Below are 18,740 nucleotides of genomic sequence, written 5' to 3'. Positions count from 1 at the left end.
ACTGTTCCATTGTAATGGGTCTTGTTTAGTCTTGAATAAAATTATATTATTCCAATGAAAATCCATATAGGTAGTTCCTTCATTTTCCTTTCCTGCCCAAGACTCCCACTTCCTTTGCATGTCCCTTACAATGTATAAATACAGTTAACGACATGAAGATAGGTAGAGTTATCTCTTGTCACGGGTACTTCATTCTCCTAATTTAATACCCTATCTCATTATGTTAGGCCCTTTCAAAGTACCCATTTCATATTTGTAGGGACATACATACAATGGTATGCATAAATAATCATTAATAATGCATGGGTGATAATAATAATTATGCCAAAAAATTGGATTTTAGCAATGTAATGTCAAGAAATAAATAAAATTAAACAGTTCTATTTTAAAATTATAAATATTTGAACTAACCTTAGCAGAATCACTTTTAATTAAAAAATGGAGTGGTAATCAGCCAGATAATGAAACATGACTGTCTGATGGAAGGGCTGATAGAAGGAAGGAATTACAGAGTAAGGTAATGGAAGGCCTACCCCTGTTATTCATATTCTGAATTGGCTATTAATATCTTACAACATGGAGCAAGTAATCAAGAATGTAAATAAGGAATTCTATGTCAGCAATGGAACACTAGTACATAGGAGAATCAAGTCCGCAGGCATACTATATCAACCTTCATATTCAGTGACGATTGATATATGTGACTGATACTACTTAAAATATAAAATGGAATTTTTAAAAACTTTGATCCTTTAAAGGCAGTAATGCCTTGAGTAAGCAGTGAAATGACTAATTAGTGGAATTGTTCAAGCATACTACTTGATTAGTACTAAATTATTTTCACTCATGGGTGGTATGAATAAACGTCTTTTACAATTTTACATGAAAGCAACTATAAAATTGATAAAGCAGCAATGATTGACCTGGAGGCAGTAATAACTTACACGTTAACATAAATATTACTCACTTAATTTGCTAAACGAAAGTTTTTCCAACCATTAGTTCGTGTTACCTTCACCAACATGTTAAAATTATCCAAAAAATTGCTTCATTTTGAACCTCATACTGCACGTTTGATGTTGACCACTCACTGTATGAAAAGAATGCATACTACATTACATCTTGCCTTTACCTATGTCATCATTTTACCTGAAAAGATTGAAAGAAAGATATACATATATAGGGATTGGGAAATGCAGCTAAATAACATTATACAGGTTCAATTGAATTTAGCTTTATTAAATGAAAATTAAACACATTTACAAAAACAAGAGAAATTTACTAAGGAAGAACAAAGTTGTTGGCTGGCACTGAAATTAAAATCACAAAACACATTTCCGATAGCATGAAGACGATGCAAAATCTAATGCAAAAAAGGCAAAATTGCTAGTTCGATGTGCAGAATTAGATGAGGAAGAGATGGGATATGGCTTATGAAAGGCAGGAGTAATGAAGGCGGGGAAAAGCCATGCAGGTGCAGAAGTTCTCATTCCAGTTACAGAGAGGGCACCATCACCACAGGAAATGGTTCAGGTTAAGGCATAGAAGCAGGCAGCAGAGTTATGGCATCTTTCATGACATCGAGGTATCCAGCAGCCCAGGAGAGAGAAGCAGGAGCAGGAGCTGACCAATGTCAAGGAAGAGGAGGAATTCATAGAGGAGTATCTGAAAGCTTGCAAAGAAGTGGCATATAAGCATATGATACATATAAACTCCATGCAATAATACAGGCATAATTAGGTCTCTCAAAGCATGCATTATACCTTAATATCCATATGCAAACACAATGATCATTCACATGCTTTTAATATCTTCATTTGTAATAATTCATTTCAGAGAGCATTGAATGGATTCAATTTTATCACACTGGGTTTCAAAATTGAAAGCCTCCATAAACTGAGCCTAAGGCTAGTACCAGTATTTTAAGTTTGAATTCCCATCACTAATTTGCCTATTCTGCAGAGGCTCAAACTGAAACGTGCATCAAACTTCTAACTACATTTATTTTGTTTTCATTATCCCTAAAATTAGGTAATTGCAATGAATATATTTTCCCTGAATAACCTTTGTCAGATAATCATTTGCTAATGACTTTAAAAACATCAAGATAATGGAGAATTTTAAAATGAAAGCACAAGCAACACCAAGCAAAATATATCATAACAAATACCACACGCTTCAACTTCGCCTCCTCTGTTTGAAGCTGTATGCCTTGGATACACTTCTTAAATTCCTCCTCCATATGGATGATGTTTCCAGCAGCCTTGGCATTGGCAAGTTCCTGCTCCTTAATAGCACAAGCAATCTCCGCTTCCCTCTTCCGGATCCGCTGGATGGCATCCTACTTTTCATTGTAAGATGCCATGAGTCCCAGCCTAGCCTCCATCTCCTTCTCAATGGCCGCTTCCCTGGTTAATTATGCCCTTTTTGTACTGCAAGGAGTCCCTGCAGATTGCATCCTCGGAGTGTATGCTTCCTCTCGATGGTGGTCATTTAACTCAGAGGAAAAATAAGAAAGTATAACGTTGATTAATGAAAATCATGTGACATAATTCCTGGAAATAGCATCAAGTAACTCAACTTAACTTCAACCATGATGATTATATTGGATATGCAATGACATTTTATAAAGGTCACAGAAAAATAACCACACAATACACAAAGGCTAGTATGATGCAGGTCAATTTCTCTTTAACGAAGTTGTATTCCTTTAAGCACAATCATGGTACTGTACACATTTTATATTTTTTGACTGACAGATGCAACATGATAATATTTTACTTGATAATAATCTCAGTGCAACACTAAGGAATTCCCTTTAATAATGATAGGAACATACCCGTTTTTTTAATCAACTTGCCTGATATCTCAGAAATGTTGAGAGGAAGCAAACAATCCAAGGTCCCATCCCTACCCACCGGGGAAACGCTAGGGACCGCCAACGCATCAGAGTCCCCAGCATTCGCCGGAGAGTAGGAGACGGACGGCGAGGCTATTTCCATCTCTGGTGGCAAATCTTCCTTACTGGTGGGTGTCATTGGTCCGCCACCACTCTTCATCATCTCCTGCCTTTCATTCGCCAGCTCTTCCCGTTTCCTCATCTTGATATTATCGCAACTCTTCCTCAATTGCTTGGCGGTACGCTGTGAGATAGAAAAATTATCCGTTACATTGAGATTTACGACAAAATATATCACTGGACTTGTAACCAAACCAAAAATAAATATCCATCACTACAGCCACAATTGATAATGCTACACGTACACTACGTATATTCACGAATTTATTTACTTTGCCACTAAATAACAATTACAGCAACTCCGCCACCATTGCGGAGTCGTTTTAATTGTTACCCCTACCCCGCCGCTACAAGCCGAAACCAAAAGCTTCACAATAATAATTCCATTAACATTCCATTAACTTGGAATTATTGTTGTGAAGCTTTTGATTTCGGCGCAGGAAAATAAGATTTACTTGTATCGCATGGCGCGAATCACGTCTAATCTTGTATTGGAAATGAAGGGAAATACGTTTCGTGGAAAATCTCTGGCCGCGACATAATCACGAAGGTTTTTTGCAATCTACCACCAAAGTGCACTTTATGAGGATTTCAGCAAAGAATCTAAAAAAAAGTTATAGCTTTTCACCGGTTTTTAAACCCCAAAACCAATGAACTAGCTACGAACCTAGATGAGCTACGTCGATGTTACCAACAGACTTACACGAGTTATGTTAGATTTTTGTTGAAAATGAGCAAGTTGTCTCGCGAAATGCCGAGCATGGATAGTCGCAATCGCAGAATGGCTCTTCATGAAAATGTCTCCGAATTTATAGATAGTTTTAAAATTATGACTTTGATAAATAGTTAGCGATCAGTCAGCAACCATTTTTCATAATTAATTGTTCATTGAAACAAAAATCTTTTCAACTATCAGACAATGCATTTATCACCATCATACTTCCAAACAAACATACTTACCTTCCGAACAAATTCGTTCGAATTAAATTCGTCCTGCACATTCAACTAGGCTCTCGCCTTCTTCGCCTTCCATAATGCATCCGTCTTCTTGCTTTCCAACACCTCCAGACGCTAGTTATGACGCCAATCAACAACTTCGTCTCTTCCCTTGTAAGCCTGTCCATCTTGTTGTCCTCCAGTTTTATTAATAAAAGCGATCTTCTTTTTGTTGATGCGTTCTTGCCGCAATGAACTGTGGGCAGCAAACGTCACACAAAGCATGACGTAGATATGAGAATTTCAGCGATCAACTCAACACCCACTACTTCGAAGAGGAAGAGTTTGGTGTTGCTGTAGGAACGTTCTTGACTGCGAATAGTAGGTGGAGATAAAACTCTTTCTCATCCCACTCCGGCGATAAGAGTATTGTTTAAAAATACGGCCCTAAATATTAATTGGGATTTCACTTTTGTTTGTTTTTACGCATGAAAATGCATTATAGCTCAACCGCCTTTGTTGCTAGGCTACCATTATGGAACGTAGCGTCCGCGTATTATTTTTGGCGTATCCCCGACTGATTCGTCGCGTACCCCCAAGGAGTACCTACGCGTACCACATGTTGGGAACCGCTTGTTTAATCGAAACTAGAAGCTTGAACGTGGGGGAAGGTATAGCAATATTAGCAATGATAACACTTCGTTACTTCCTCAATTTATTTAACAATTTGTCGGTTGGTCAGTCGTGATTTATTAAATGAATTGTGGAAGAGACGAATTCTTATCATTGCTTAGAGGGAGAAAATCCTTATACGTATTGCGTGATTAATAATAATGAAGCTTGAAATCTATAGATTCGGCTTTCCCTTGGTGGAAATTCATGCTGAATGAAGATAAACAACCTTTGTAAATTTTGACAGAATTTTTTTTATTGCTAAGACGCGTTTTCTACACTAAGGCGTCTTAAATATATGTATATATAAGGTGAGGACTAGGGAGATGGCCCACATCTGGGTTGAAAGGGCGTTTGAAACGCCCGGGCTAAACATCGCCCATTAAAAGCCAAAACAAACCCTACCCTCCCTTTCCCCCCCTCTCCCCTTCCCCTTCTTCCACCCCCACTACCTCACCAAGGAGGGCGACTGGAGGAACTTACCCTGCCTGCACCAGTTCACCTTCAGCACTGAGGATAGCGGATCAATCCGCTGAAACGTCTGAACGTTTTTGTGAGTGTTCCTTTTTTACGTGTGCCTATGTTTTTATTAGTACAATTTTTGTTCGTTCGCCTTGATCGGCCACATACTCATATTTTCGCTTAGTGCGCTTTCATCAAGATTTTAAAACATTTCGAAAAACTTATTACAAAAACAATTTACATGAGATATACCAAAAACATAAAAATAAGATATAAACACACTCTTATATTAAACAAATACAAAATTCTTCAAAGAAAATATTGAATAAAATTCAACAATGCATACTTTGCAAGTTACAATGACACATTATTCTTAATTACGATATTTATCTGAGATATAAATACATTTTTATCCCACGATAAATCTCGTCACATACAGTGTTATAATCCCTACACATTCTTATTAGGGGAGAGTTGAAACAAAATTTTGATTTTGCAAATGGAATGAGAAAGGAAAACTAATTTTACTTCTTATGATAAAGCCCAATGTCCTATATGTATCCTTATGTATCGCGAAAACGCATCGTACCAATGAAATAGTTACCCGTTTACAAAATGTAAGATAGCTAAAGAAAAATTCTGACAACAAGGGTTGAACTGGAAAATTTCAAAGTTATTTATCTTCATTCACAATGAAGTATATACGCAGGAAGGTAAATTTTCTAGTTCCTAAGCCTAATCTTTCTTTATTTAAAAGATCATTTCTTTATTTGGGGCCGAAGATTTTTAATAAATTACCTTGTTTGATCAAAGAGTTAAAGAGTATAAATAAGTTTTGTAAAAAGGCCAAAGATTGGTTGTTGTCCCATGGTGATATGGATGATCTTTTTGATGTTTGTGAATAATATAAATATTATTATATATTATTTTTATATTTTTGTGAAAGGAGGAAAAAAAGAAATTAATTTTGTTTTGTCCACATATTATACTTAATTCTTGCCTATTGTAAGTTATTGTATCACATATATGTTTCATAGTGATAATGTTTCAAAAAATTATATATACTTCTTTTTGTTTCTGGTCTGCCGTGAAATTAATTTTTTAAGATGGTAGCTCCCATGCTGGTTTTTTAACCATTGGAGCTACCTAAAGCTCCATTTGTGTTGTCCTGTTAAAAAAAAAAGTGTACATTCAAGCTTGGAGTATTAAATTCAATTCAATTCAAATTCAATATAGACGGGTGAGTTTCCATTTACAAAATGCACAATTGGTTAAATAAAAGCAATGATTGAAGTAGCTTGAAGCTCATAGCCATACAAGATGGAGACAGAAATAACTTCCAAAGTCAAAAAGTTGATAATTAGAAAAATGATACACAAATACCAGTGCATATGTAATGCTTAAAAAACAACCTAGTAAAAACTTTGTAACATGATTCTTACTTTTCATTATGTTAAATCGGTCCATGAAGTCACGCCCGATACAATGAATTAGCGTTAGTAGCTCCTAATGCAGAGGCCGAATCACGGTTAAAATTATAATAGACTTCTTCATGAAAAACGCATAATGGTTGGTTAGTCTTATTAACACAAGCTTAGTCGAAAGGTTTGTACATATTAGAGCTATAAATAGCGCCTAAAAATGGGATCTTCGCGCGTGAACCAAGCTTAAGCTTAGCTTAGCAACGGACATAACATATTATTATTGTTGCACCCCTTCCCACCTTATTACGTGCGACGTTCTGCCTTCCTTCTTTCAATTATATTTAATTGACGGGCTATTTTCTGCCGCATACCCTGCATGGATGTAGCTGACGAGTTCAGAGCTATGGAATACAGTAACCAGACTTCCTTTTAGCTGCAAATAGCCGTTGCAGTCATCCCTTGATAATTAATGACCATCCAGATCACATAAATGAAGCACCTTATTGATAAACTTGAGACAGTGAGCTTTTTCCCTCACCGCATGTCTCTCAACCACACACTTCTGGAGCATACCGTCAGAGCGAACGCAAAGTAGATAGCTTAATTGCTTCCTCTTGGCTAAGAATAAGTCCTTTATTTCTTGTTGGTGGAAGAATTTTTGCATCACATTCTTGCATTGCAGTATTCTGCCTCAACTTCTATTTCATACACGCTACCTTTCCTCTCCCCATCCACAATTATTACTATATATTATCCCAACAAGAACGATATAATTAAAAGTCTAGCATTAAGCTCTCTCGCGAAGTATTTCATGTTCTCTCATTTTATAACTTTAGTAAAAAACGTGTCCTACACCCCAGGTATGGTCATTGTTTAAGAGCACAATAAGTAATGCATGCTGAGTGGATTTTAATCGATCTAACGATCTAGATAACAATGAACAGTGAAAGATGGAAAATTGTGATGAGGGACCCCTCTGGTCGATATGTAAGAAGAAAACTTTTTTGTCGTGAGCACATTTTGCCAGCCACTCTGCCAATAATTTTACTATACTGCGTTGGCATATGGGGAGATGAAAATATATTAAACGAATCATGTCACAATAAAACTTAACAAATCGTGAAGGTAATTCTGGAATTCTCTAATATAAAAATGATAATCAACAAATATTATTATGAATTTATCCGTGCCAGATAAAATATTTACCCAATCGACGTAGAAAAAAAGATGTTACTTAATGTTTATTCTCATGCATTTAAATGGAAATGTAACAAACGCCAGTCTATCACAGCAAGAAAAATTCCTGGAAATATACGAGACTTGCCACTTGTTAAAACTTCCGCATTCAAATGTATTTCTGTGCGTCAAACCGCGTAGAACTATCTTATTGCTTCGAAGGATCGACATGAAAAAGGCGAAACAGCCCGGATCGCAAACACACGTTCAGCGGGAAAAACATGTAAAGGCAACAGCACTTGATCGTCATTACAATTCGAACTAGAGTTTATGATTCAGTTCTGTGAAGTCATCAAACAAATTTTGTGAAATGCACGTGAATGTTCTCATTTCCTGCCTGAGCCGTTAAAAACATTTAAACAAATTCACCGTAGCAGTAAAACCTTGTCGTGACATAGTGATTCCCGAAATTTAATGCGTCAAATAAAAAGAGAAATTTTGGGAATGACTTATTTACGCAGCCCTCAAGAAAGCTTACAACCTTTGGATGCGCCGAATAAGGAGGCGATACGTTTGGAAGGGGTGAGGAGAGGAAAAAGGGGTGAAGTGGTTAGAGTGTTGGCTTACTACCCTGTGGGTCGGGGTTCAAATTCCGGCGGTGGTGGAGATTTTTCACAGAATACCCGATCACAGTTTGAGTGCTTCGTGGAGGGCACATCAAGCTCAGCATTCCGTCTGCCGGATGGGACGAAAGGCCTTGGTTCCCTTCGCGGCTTCCGTTGAGTGCAGGCTAATGCCGAAGCCGGGTTTCACTCCTCCTTCCCTACCATTATCTCGTGGCGAAAATGACTCCAGCTGTCGGTCACCTCTTCCAAATACCATACAAAACCTAAAGGAAAAGTTATTCCAGATCATGCAGAATGACTAAAATTGTGCCTAAGTATGGCAGAGGAATTCCAATATGTGGTGGGCAATTCGACTCTTAGTAGGCAGGTTGAAGTATGTAGCAGACACTTCCTCGCCGTCTTGACGCCTGTTCCTTCAAGTAAGTGACAGCGCCTCCTTCAAAACGCACTGTTGCTTCTTATATGGTTTGATGCTGGGCAGAAAGATTATACTGGGCAAAAGGTTTTGATAAAATCATGGCCCACAGGAAAGTTATTACTAGACCAACTACACGGCAAAGATACTGGTTCAAGATATTTATGAAATTGTAAGAAATGCAATTTTTGATCACTGGTTCATGTCATGCCTAATAACCTCTCATATTGGAAATAAGAGCTTAAAGGACCTATTACGAAATGGGAAAAATAAGGGTACGGGTAGGTAAAAATAAAAAAATAAGATAACACCTACGTTGTACGCCAGGTTGAAAGATAAGTTTGAGTTGAGTTTGTTGTAAATAAGATTTCTGGTTTTCAAAAAAGGAATAACGTTCATTCCATAATTATCACAAGGTATGATGATATGTATAAAATGATATTAAATTTATCAAGAAAATATATAGATAATAGTTTCGATCCTGAAAGGCATAAAAAAGAAATTGCTACGTTTTACAATTCCACGAAAGAAGGTTTACATTTTTCAATAAGTTTACCGTCCGCTTTCTGCTTCTATGGAATTGGTTGCTCATTTTTTCATTCCATTAAATTTTGATGCAATCGATAATACTGCTACTATGAAACATTCAAAAAAGGTAAAGTTAATTGTTAGAATAAATGCACATAAAATTTGTTACCAAGGGATACAGGTGAGTCTCTGTTCTGTGCTGAGATCGAGTAGAAAATCAAATACACTACTAAATATCTAATTGGTCTCATTTGTTTTACACTATACCTAAATCTGTACCTAACTTTGTATAGAAAAACATTAATCACTTGCACCCCTTGGCTTCCCTTCCACTCCAATCTGGTGAAACTTGATAGTTTTTGTAATAGATCGTTCTTGTCTACTGTAAGTAAACAGTTGACCAGAAATGGCATGCTATCTAGGCAGATGGTGCGAAATATGCGATTGTCTATTCCATTGAGTGAGCGCGAATTATTTGGTTGGAATTTGTGATACCGGCGATAAACGACCCCACCTGCTTGAAAAAAGTTTAGTCATAAATATCTAGTTTCTGATGTGTTTCATCGAACTTTTTGGTTAATATTTCGGTAACATTTACCAAACCAGTTTTATGAATGCAGTTTGGTAAATACTACGAAGATCAAAAGGACAATAAAACCAAGTTTAGGTGCGTAAATGAATGAATTTCAAACCTGAAAAACATTGCTCTGATTGAAAATCATTTGGAGTTTAGCGTAAGTTTCCACAAAAGAAATATAAAAATGGAGAAAAAAAATATGCCTACAGGAGGCATTTAATTCATGCAGTTATTTTTTACCAAACTCTTTCGTACAATTGACCAAATTTTGAAACGTCCAAATGTTCGGGAAAATTCAGCAAAAACGCTATTATTATTTGCATAAAATAGTAAAAATAAAAATAAAAAAAACTAAATAATAAAACTACTCCCTATCATACCTGTTTGATAGTTGTTAACAAATATTTTTCCATCTGCTGATGGATTGTAACATTAACTATCCATCTAGACAGTAAGGAACTTTTTTTGGTGCCATTCAGAATAGAGACTCCGCGCCGTCTGGCTGTCTGGGGACGAAAGCAGGGACAGGCGGGGTCGTTTATCGCCGGTATCACAAATTCCAACCAAATAATTCTCCTTACCACCCACTCTCCCATACTCACCCCTCCTATCAATATCCATTCGGAACCTAAAATCTCACACCCCCTTCCTGCTCTTAGGGAAATCTAAAATGGCACTTATGGCAGTTTATTTCAGCGTTGAAATTGACGAAAATAGTCTTTGAGCTTACTTTTTCCCCAGCTTTGCGACAAGATTTGATAGATTTCATCCACTCACCATTAGCCCTGAGGATGGAACCCGACTCGTGTTCCGAAACGTCGGCAGAATGGAGGGAGACAACCCGGCTGGAAGCCCGAATAGCCTTTTTTGAATATATTCGCCGGGAAAGCATCAGATTTTACTTCAAGGATTTGATAGATTTTCAACCCCAAAAATAAATAAGTTACGTAACATGCTGCACTTGAACCTTCATCTTCGGACATAAACATCATGCATTAACGAAAAAATCTACATGACTGAAAATGATATTTTTATATTTTTCATTTGTTTCTATTGTTTTTATTTCATAATATGGTTTGGTATATTATGTATTGTAAACTTCAATTACGAATGTAGAACTATTGCATGGCACTTTCACAAAATGAGAGGGGGTCAATCGTTTCTATTATTTTTGCAGTGCTATGCTTTCGGCCTAGGTAGAGACCCAGTAAGACTGTTTCTCCACAAAGACACCAAATTCATTCCTTTATTTAGTGTAATGATTCGCTTACATTAGTGCAATCAAACGTTCATGGTGGCGGCGTTCTATAATTAAGTCATCCAGAAAAAAAATATGCGCATCAATTTTTCACCACCTCCCTTACTTGGATGACTTATGAAAGTTTAGGATATGAAACCATTCTTTAATAGTTCGTGTCACCTTTCCACGTGCAATGAGGGACAGTTATACCTGCGATAGTTTAGCTCTAGGATAGTTTGATTCGGACATGGTAAAATAGACTTTTCATGTATAGTCAATAACTTACTATAATTGTCAATAATAGCCATTAGCGTGCATGTCGTTACTCTTCATAAGTCACTTCCTACTATAAATTTTCGTTTTTATTACTAACTTTTACATTTATTTGCATGGTAGGATGTTCGTGTCCTTAGCACTCTCCTAGTTTCTGGTCTGACCGCGTGTCGTTGTCGTGTGTTCTTGATCTCCGCCCGGCAAGCGAGCGCGTTTCTCATTTAGGCCAGGATGAGTGCTAAAGTTCCCAAGTAGGCTTCCGCGGAGATTATGACGATAGGCAGCGATTCTTCCGGGTTTGCTTCCGCGTTTATCCATTTTTCTGGACAATATCTCCTCAAAGTTCCAGTTGGTTTCCTCAGATCCACTGAAGTGTCGATGTAGAATTTTTTTTCGTCTTTATATACATTCTCTTTGACGCCTATTTTGTGGAGGTGTGCCATGATTGGTTGAGGTCTTTGAAGACCCTTTTCCAAACGCTGGAAAGAGAGTAGCCGTCTTCAAGGTTGAAGTTCTTGGGTGTTTTTGCGATTTCAGTTGCCTCCCTTATGATCCTTGGGTAATATCAACAACATTACGATAAAGGCACTTAGTGTAAAGGGCGGCCTGGCACCAATATTAAACAACAATTCCACCCCATCACAGGTGAGAGTTTTTATTTACAACGCATATATAAGACCTACCGTGACACATGTAACACCATCATGGATTGGATAAGCTAACGAAATCCACAGAGAAAAAAATATAAAAAACGGAAAGAAAATGCTTATGATCGATACTGAAAACTAGATGGGGGACAGAGGAATATAAAAACGAAGGAATATATAAAAAAGCCGGAATAAAAATTAGGAATCACTTACAAGGGAATATTGTAAAACATATTACGAAACATTACATAAAGTTGACGAAATAATTATCAAGGGTTTAGCTAATATCAAAGCGAGTACTTGGGATAAACATAGACGGACAGAGATCTACTTGCGAATCTAGGCCGGGGTGGCCTACGAAAGGGAAATTAAAGAAGTAAGAACATTGCAAAAAAATTGGAGACCCGATTAAGCGCAAATAATAGCTGTTTATTCAGCACGACACCCTAAGCATCGATACTTCAGTGGACCTGAGGAAGCCAACTGGAATGTCCAGTAAAATGGATAAACGTGGATGGAAACCCGGAAGAATCGCTGCTTAGAATGAGTGCTGCTAACGTGGTGCGGAATCACACCGTGCTACACACACCCTCGTGGTGGCTTGCTTAATACCTCATAGATGTAATTGTAATGTAGTTGAGGTTAGTAGAGCACACAAAAACTTGAAAATGTTCAACTTTTAAATCTTAAATAAAGAAATATTATTGACGCAGCCCTTCGTTTTTAACAGTGACTATTATGCGTAACAGTGGCGTAACTATGGGGGGGGGGGTTAGGGGATAGATCCCCCCAAAGCATCAGAGAAATAAAAAAGTTATTTAAAAATATTGCCTAGTTTTGAAATATAATAACTGCATCTGGTTAAATTTTAATTTTTAGTACTAAAATGATGTAAAATGTGCATTCTGGCATATCATTTTTCAAAAATAATCCTGTCACAGGCCATCTTATCCCCCCCAAAGCATATTCCTAGCTACGCCACTGATGCGAGAATAGACTAGATAGAATAGTTGAATGGAGTGTTTAATACGAGATTGACGCTGGAGGAGGTTTATTATATTAAGCTGTTTTGAAGAAAACTAGGGTTAATCTTCAACTAACTGAAGAAAGATCTGAGGTTTTCCCGGCGTATGATGTTGTTGAAGTTATTTCGGGTTTCCCACCGTATAAGGTTCTCCATCTCTGCCGACGTTTCGATGGTCGTGTCGTCCATCGTCATCAAGCCCTGAAAATCCGAGAAAAACAGAGATTTGGAATAATGGGAGCGCTGAGGAAATATTTTCTGAGTCATTTAACACTTATCCCTTTGTCGTTTGCATTAATATTTTTTGTTCTAAATCGAAAAAATCTGGTGCCTCACGCGATTGCTTTCGATTTTATAATAAATGGATCTTCTCTAGACTTCTAACGACTTCAGGAATCTTGATGGTTAACCTTGAAAAAAGAAAGTGGCAATCTTTGAATAGCTCTGGGCATAAAATGTTGCATCTCATTTCCGAAAATTGGACTGCCACCAGATTGATTTCCTCGATGAGAGATAGCTTAGTTTGATCATCGATGCTAACCAATCGCTCATCTGTATGCATAGTCCTTCCCACGGTGTCGTAATTCTTTTGCAGCAGCAACCTATCCATGAGAATCTACGAAGGTTATCTACTATCCAATTTTGGGAGTCTTCCACCTTCCACTACTTAAAATTACTAGACAAATGTACACGCAATATATGAAAATGTGAAATAGAAACTGAAATTTCTACCAAAACTGAAGGATTATATAACGCAATAAAAATATTATTTGTGAATTGAATAAAAAAAATATAGTGCCAGTGGTTGACTGTAAAATCAAGGCATTTGAAAGTGCAGAAAAATTGAAGGTCGGCAACCCTAAGTGGAGCTGTTTTGTAACATAAAATTTGCCCTGTTTTACAATTGATTACACGTAAACAGCATAGAGAGGCCAATGTATAGATTCACTGTTAGTCTGTAAAGTTTTAAATGCAACGGAAATCCATGTATATAGCTGACTCTTGTAGAGTAGAAAACTATATTATGTTCATGGAGAATATATTTATTGAATTAGGAAATGAACCGATATGGCAGAAGCGCGAGTCAAAAGAATTACAGTTTTTTTCAGAACAATACAATTTCACAATTAAAAACTGGCTAAATTTGTAATATTAAAATCCACGCAGTGTTCATAATTCGGTTTAGAAATTGCATCGCCCTTATCATAGTTAAAATACAAATACGAGCATTACCCTTATTACCCTCAATTTGCTTACGCTTCCCTATGTATTCATATCCATATCCCATGTATATTTTAATCATATGCTGGATAAAGGCATATAGTTAATGTTGCGAACAATTTGTGTAGTACTCTGTTTGAAAACCTAGATCAATAAGTGAAAAATCCTCAAATTTTGGGAATATTTTTTTTGCATAGTATTGAAAAATTAGAGAGTCGAATGCATTCCAATAATAAAATAGAAATTGAGTATGATTGAAATAAATCAGTGATTTGAAATTTGTTTGGCCGAGGAAATGAATTTAATTTGTGGTCATTGAATATACGACTTTGATCGGATTGTGTGACTGTAAGTGAGTGACATTAAAACTAATGGTTTGAGCTTGTCAACACTGAATTTACCTGAGAAAAATAATATTTCTTTAATGAAATTCAATTTATGAGAATCCTATTGGTAATGCGAATTTTCCTCACACCATATGTTGGTTTTATTTAGTGGAATACTTGGTGCGAGGCAAAAAAAGTAATTTTATAATCATATCACCTCCTTATATTCACAAAAAGTTTGGGTAGTTCTTTGAATAAAAGATACAGTGTCCGGCGTGATGCGGTGGAAATCTTTGATATTCAGCTTATTAAAACAACTTGTCTGTTTCCACACTATTTTATTTTTACCGACCATGGTTTCGGCAGCTTGTGCCATTGTCAAGGTGCCTTGACAATGGCACAAGCTGCCGAAACCATGGTCGGTAAAAATAAAATAGTGTGGAAACAGACAAGTTTTTTTAATAAGCTGGGTAGTTCTTGTTCAGACGCAGAAAAACTTCGTAGTTATTCCTTCGTCGGTGGGAAAACACGACTGGTACTGGGTGAGACTTCGGTCAGTGAGATTTTTCTGCGATGTAATAGCGTCCGACGTTGATTGACTGTGTGAAATCTCGAATGAACTGTGACAGGAAAAACAAGGAAAAGTTGCCGAGAAGGAAAGAATTCGATATTCTTATTTTTTTCCCGTCAATTTCGCTGATGAAAACACTCATATTGAGATGAGAGACGGTCAGAGTCACTAGGGTTACTTTTTTTCCTCTCCAATGGTGGATCAAAAATTTCCTTAAGAATCCGTCAGCGTCCTCACATTACCTCGAAAATCTCCCGTGATGGATTTGCTTAACCAATAAAGTGGTAACTAGGAATAGTATCTATAAAGAAGGTATTTTATTGGCAGATCACAGTAATTTGTCATTTTTGGGTCTATTTCATGGGATTATAATTCGACTTAAAATATCAAGTAGAGAGTAGCAGAGTGCCCCACGAAATATTAACTCATTAAATTATTAACATTCAATTTCTATTTGCCAATATCATTCACTCTATTTCCACGAAGGATATTGTACACCCGTAAATTACTGCCCGAAAAAGTGGCGAATCTGAAAAGATATTTTCGAAAAGAATCATTTTAACATTAAGGCCTTTTTTCTACTAGGCACTTCTAGCAATATCATTTTATAATTGAGGCCTCGTTTAATTAGGCACATCTAGCAAGTTAATTAATCTAATTTATCGTAGTTATTTGCGAATTTTAATGTTATTGGAGATATTAGTCCATTTAACAGGCCATTTAACAGTAAAGATTTAATTTATTTACACGGGAGTTCCTTCAATTTTAACTTAAGGAGCAAGTGTGCAGTAAATACGTTAAATAGTTAGTTCTCCTTAAAATATCCGCAAGAACCTGCCCAGTTAATTTTTACAGACAGAATTGTGAAATTTTGCATTCGAAACACATTTAGAAAAGTTGAAGCTTTTGGTGTGTAATATAACCTCAATATTCATTGAGTGGTGAATTTTGTTCTTTGAGCATGAAAAATAAACATCCTTTGAAAAATAGTAATTTAAAACGGCAAGGAACATGGGAGCAGAAATACACCAAATAATGAGTCTAATTGAAATCAATTTTAGATTGCATATGGAAGGCTGATTTTCGTGTGAAGAGTAATCTCAAATAATATAGCGGGTATGATACTTTCTCTTCACATCTATTTCTTAGGATAGTCCTCACTATCTCTTAATTGGAAAAATTGGCACGCCAATAGGCCCGTACCAAACGTTTGCAGGCCTGAGTATTTATTTTAAATTAAAAAAATTTTAAGATAGTCAAATTGGATATGATATTTTCCATATCCATGTTATACATTGAAGCCCTAACTTGAAATTTTATTTTTCATTAATCAAAATTTAATGAGATCATTTTCAATGAACATACGATCTACTGCTCCAGAAAAAAGAAAAAAAAATTCTCTCCGAACAGTGGTTACTTCAAGATACTACAAGCAATCTCCTGGAGATGATCCGAATATAAATTTTTGGAACTACTCTCGCCTTCATTTCAAATCGTAACCGTTCATACTTGGCGCGGGAAATATTCAAGTAGTTTCTCAATTTGGCGCACGATGGCGTTAGCTCCAGTGCTCACGGGTCGCGTCCGTCGAATGAAGTCGCTGCCCCGCTGCTGTACAGCGTGTTTGAAGACCGTTCCCAAAGAGAGAAATTCGGTAGAATGATGGAAGGGTGGGTTCCAAGGCCGTATCCAGCAGTGTGAAGGTCAAGGGGTTGAAACGCCCCCCAGAAATTTTTAAGGAAAGACAGTCATACAATTTGAGGGCACACCAACTTGGCACGAAAGTCAGTGCTATGTAATAGTAGTTACTAAATTTTTACCAAATCAAAGTTTACAATAAGGGGTACACAAACCCGGATTATGGGTTTTTCTAGCTAAAACCACAGAAACAAGAGGGGAAAATCTTTAAAACATGATTTTCATCAATGTGGCTTTTTATTCCTTAATGCATGCTGTTGATGTTCAACGATTAAGGACCTACAGTTGCAAATGTTACGTGACCTCTTTACTTTTAGGGTAGGAAGTGCGTGATATCTAGAACAATTGAGAAGAGATATCTATGAGAGGGGCTAGAAGCACATCACATGAGAACCCTACTTTAATTTCAGGTCCGACATAAACGAAAAATAAAAAGAGATATTTTGCCGAACGGATATATATGAGATGTTTTCCCCTGTGCAATAACTATCTTAAATATAAATGCTAGGCCTAATGTCGTTAGAACATATCCTTTTTATTTGCAAGCGGCTAGTGTCATAATAACCCCGCCACACGCCTATTGTGACAGTTTGGGATAAGTGCGTAGGAGTAGACGCTAGCTGATCTGTCTTAAGTACTTGCCACTTTCCTTCCATTATATTTCCCATGTAGTTGTTGTCTCTCATCAAGTGGTCAATCCATCGTTTTAATTTTTGGCGTAAATTGATCCATAGAGTCCTTTTTTCCTATTATTCATTATACCTTCTCATTTACCGCTATAATTTTCTATTTTATCTTCAGCATTGAAGGCCTCATTTCTTTTCTGATCACTTATTCCAAGGTAACCATTTTTGCCTGAATAACCATTTTAGCAATTTTGACGTAGATATTTTACATTCTATTGGTAAAGGGCTTAAATTAGATTTATGGAAAAATTCGAAATTGCCAATAGCCTGGATGGAATTTATAATGATATTTTATTTTGTACTGACTCACCTCTGTTAAAGTTAAGCATTCCCCATGACGTCAAAACCCTGACCTGAAATAAAAAAAAAAAAACATGTATAAAATCGTATCGGGTTCGGGAAGTTCGCTTTATCCACGATGAAGAACACAAATGTCAATTTCCACACTTTTTTTATTCAGCACGCAACAACCGACCATGGTTTCAACACATTGTGTCATTTTCAAGGACCTTGACCTTGAAAATGACACAATGTTTTGAAAACATGGTCGGTTGTTGAGTGTTGCATTAAAAAGCGTGGAGAATACAATTTGTGTTCTTCACCTATTCCAATCGATGGATTTTTCTTCCTCATAGGAAATTCCTCTAAAATCGCTGGCACATTGATGGCTTTGCCTGGTTTCGCTAATAAGTAGGGCCCTCTTCGCTTCTATAGCGTTGGGGTGTTTTTTCCCTCGTCCCGTCTCTTCTGTACCTTTCCATTCCCAGAGACGTCGACGGGCTCCCATCGCGGCGGCGCCTCTTATCCTTTTTCCTTCCTCTCCTCCCCCTCCCCGGGTGATCGGGCGTATAAGCCACTGGCTTGGTTCCCGGCCCCGGTGTGTTATACCCTTGAAGGGTTCACCCAGAACCCTCATACTTTCTGTAACTTTTTTATGTCATAAGATACAATTACCTTGTATGTGCGTACAATCCGTTTAAACAAAAATACCTTAAACTTTGCATGTAACTTGATTATTTTTTATTGCAATGAAAGGACAGGTAGCTCAAAATACCTTTTTCTGTATCCTTTACTGTTTTCAGAGGGAGGCGAGAATTGGGAAACAGCATTGAAGAGGCCATCATACCCGGAGTGGTAGCTCGCGCCTTATGGATATAGAGAAATAAGAGAACACTGGGCGTGGATGGCGCTTTTTTCATTCAGCATGGCACGCCTGGTC

At 37.0% G+C, this 18,740-nt stretch overlaps 1 long non-coding RNA gene across 1 annotated transcript; it reads right to left on the bottom strand.

Annotated features, from left to right (window-relative positions):
- Nucleotides 1-1,218: 1,218 nt before the first annotated feature.
- On the bottom strand, nucleotides 1,219-4,228 carry LOC124162928. Its single transcript, XR_006865709.1, has 2 exons — nucleotides 3,980-4,228; nucleotides 1,219-3,143 (listed from the first exon to the last, which is right to left on the bottom strand). It is a non-coding gene; the product is annotated as an uncharacterized LOC124162928 (long non-coding RNA).
- Between the last annotated feature and the right edge of the window lie 14,512 nt (nucleotides 4,229-18,740).

Source organism: Ischnura elegans, chromosome 7, assembly GCF_921293095.1.
Source record: "Ischnura elegans chromosome 7, ioIscEleg1.1, whole genome shotgun sequence".
Classification (NCBI taxonomy): Eukaryota; Metazoa; Arthropoda; class Insecta; order Odonata; family Coenagrionidae; genus Ischnura; species Ischnura elegans.
This window is presented reverse-complemented; position numbering and strand designations above follow the sequence as displayed.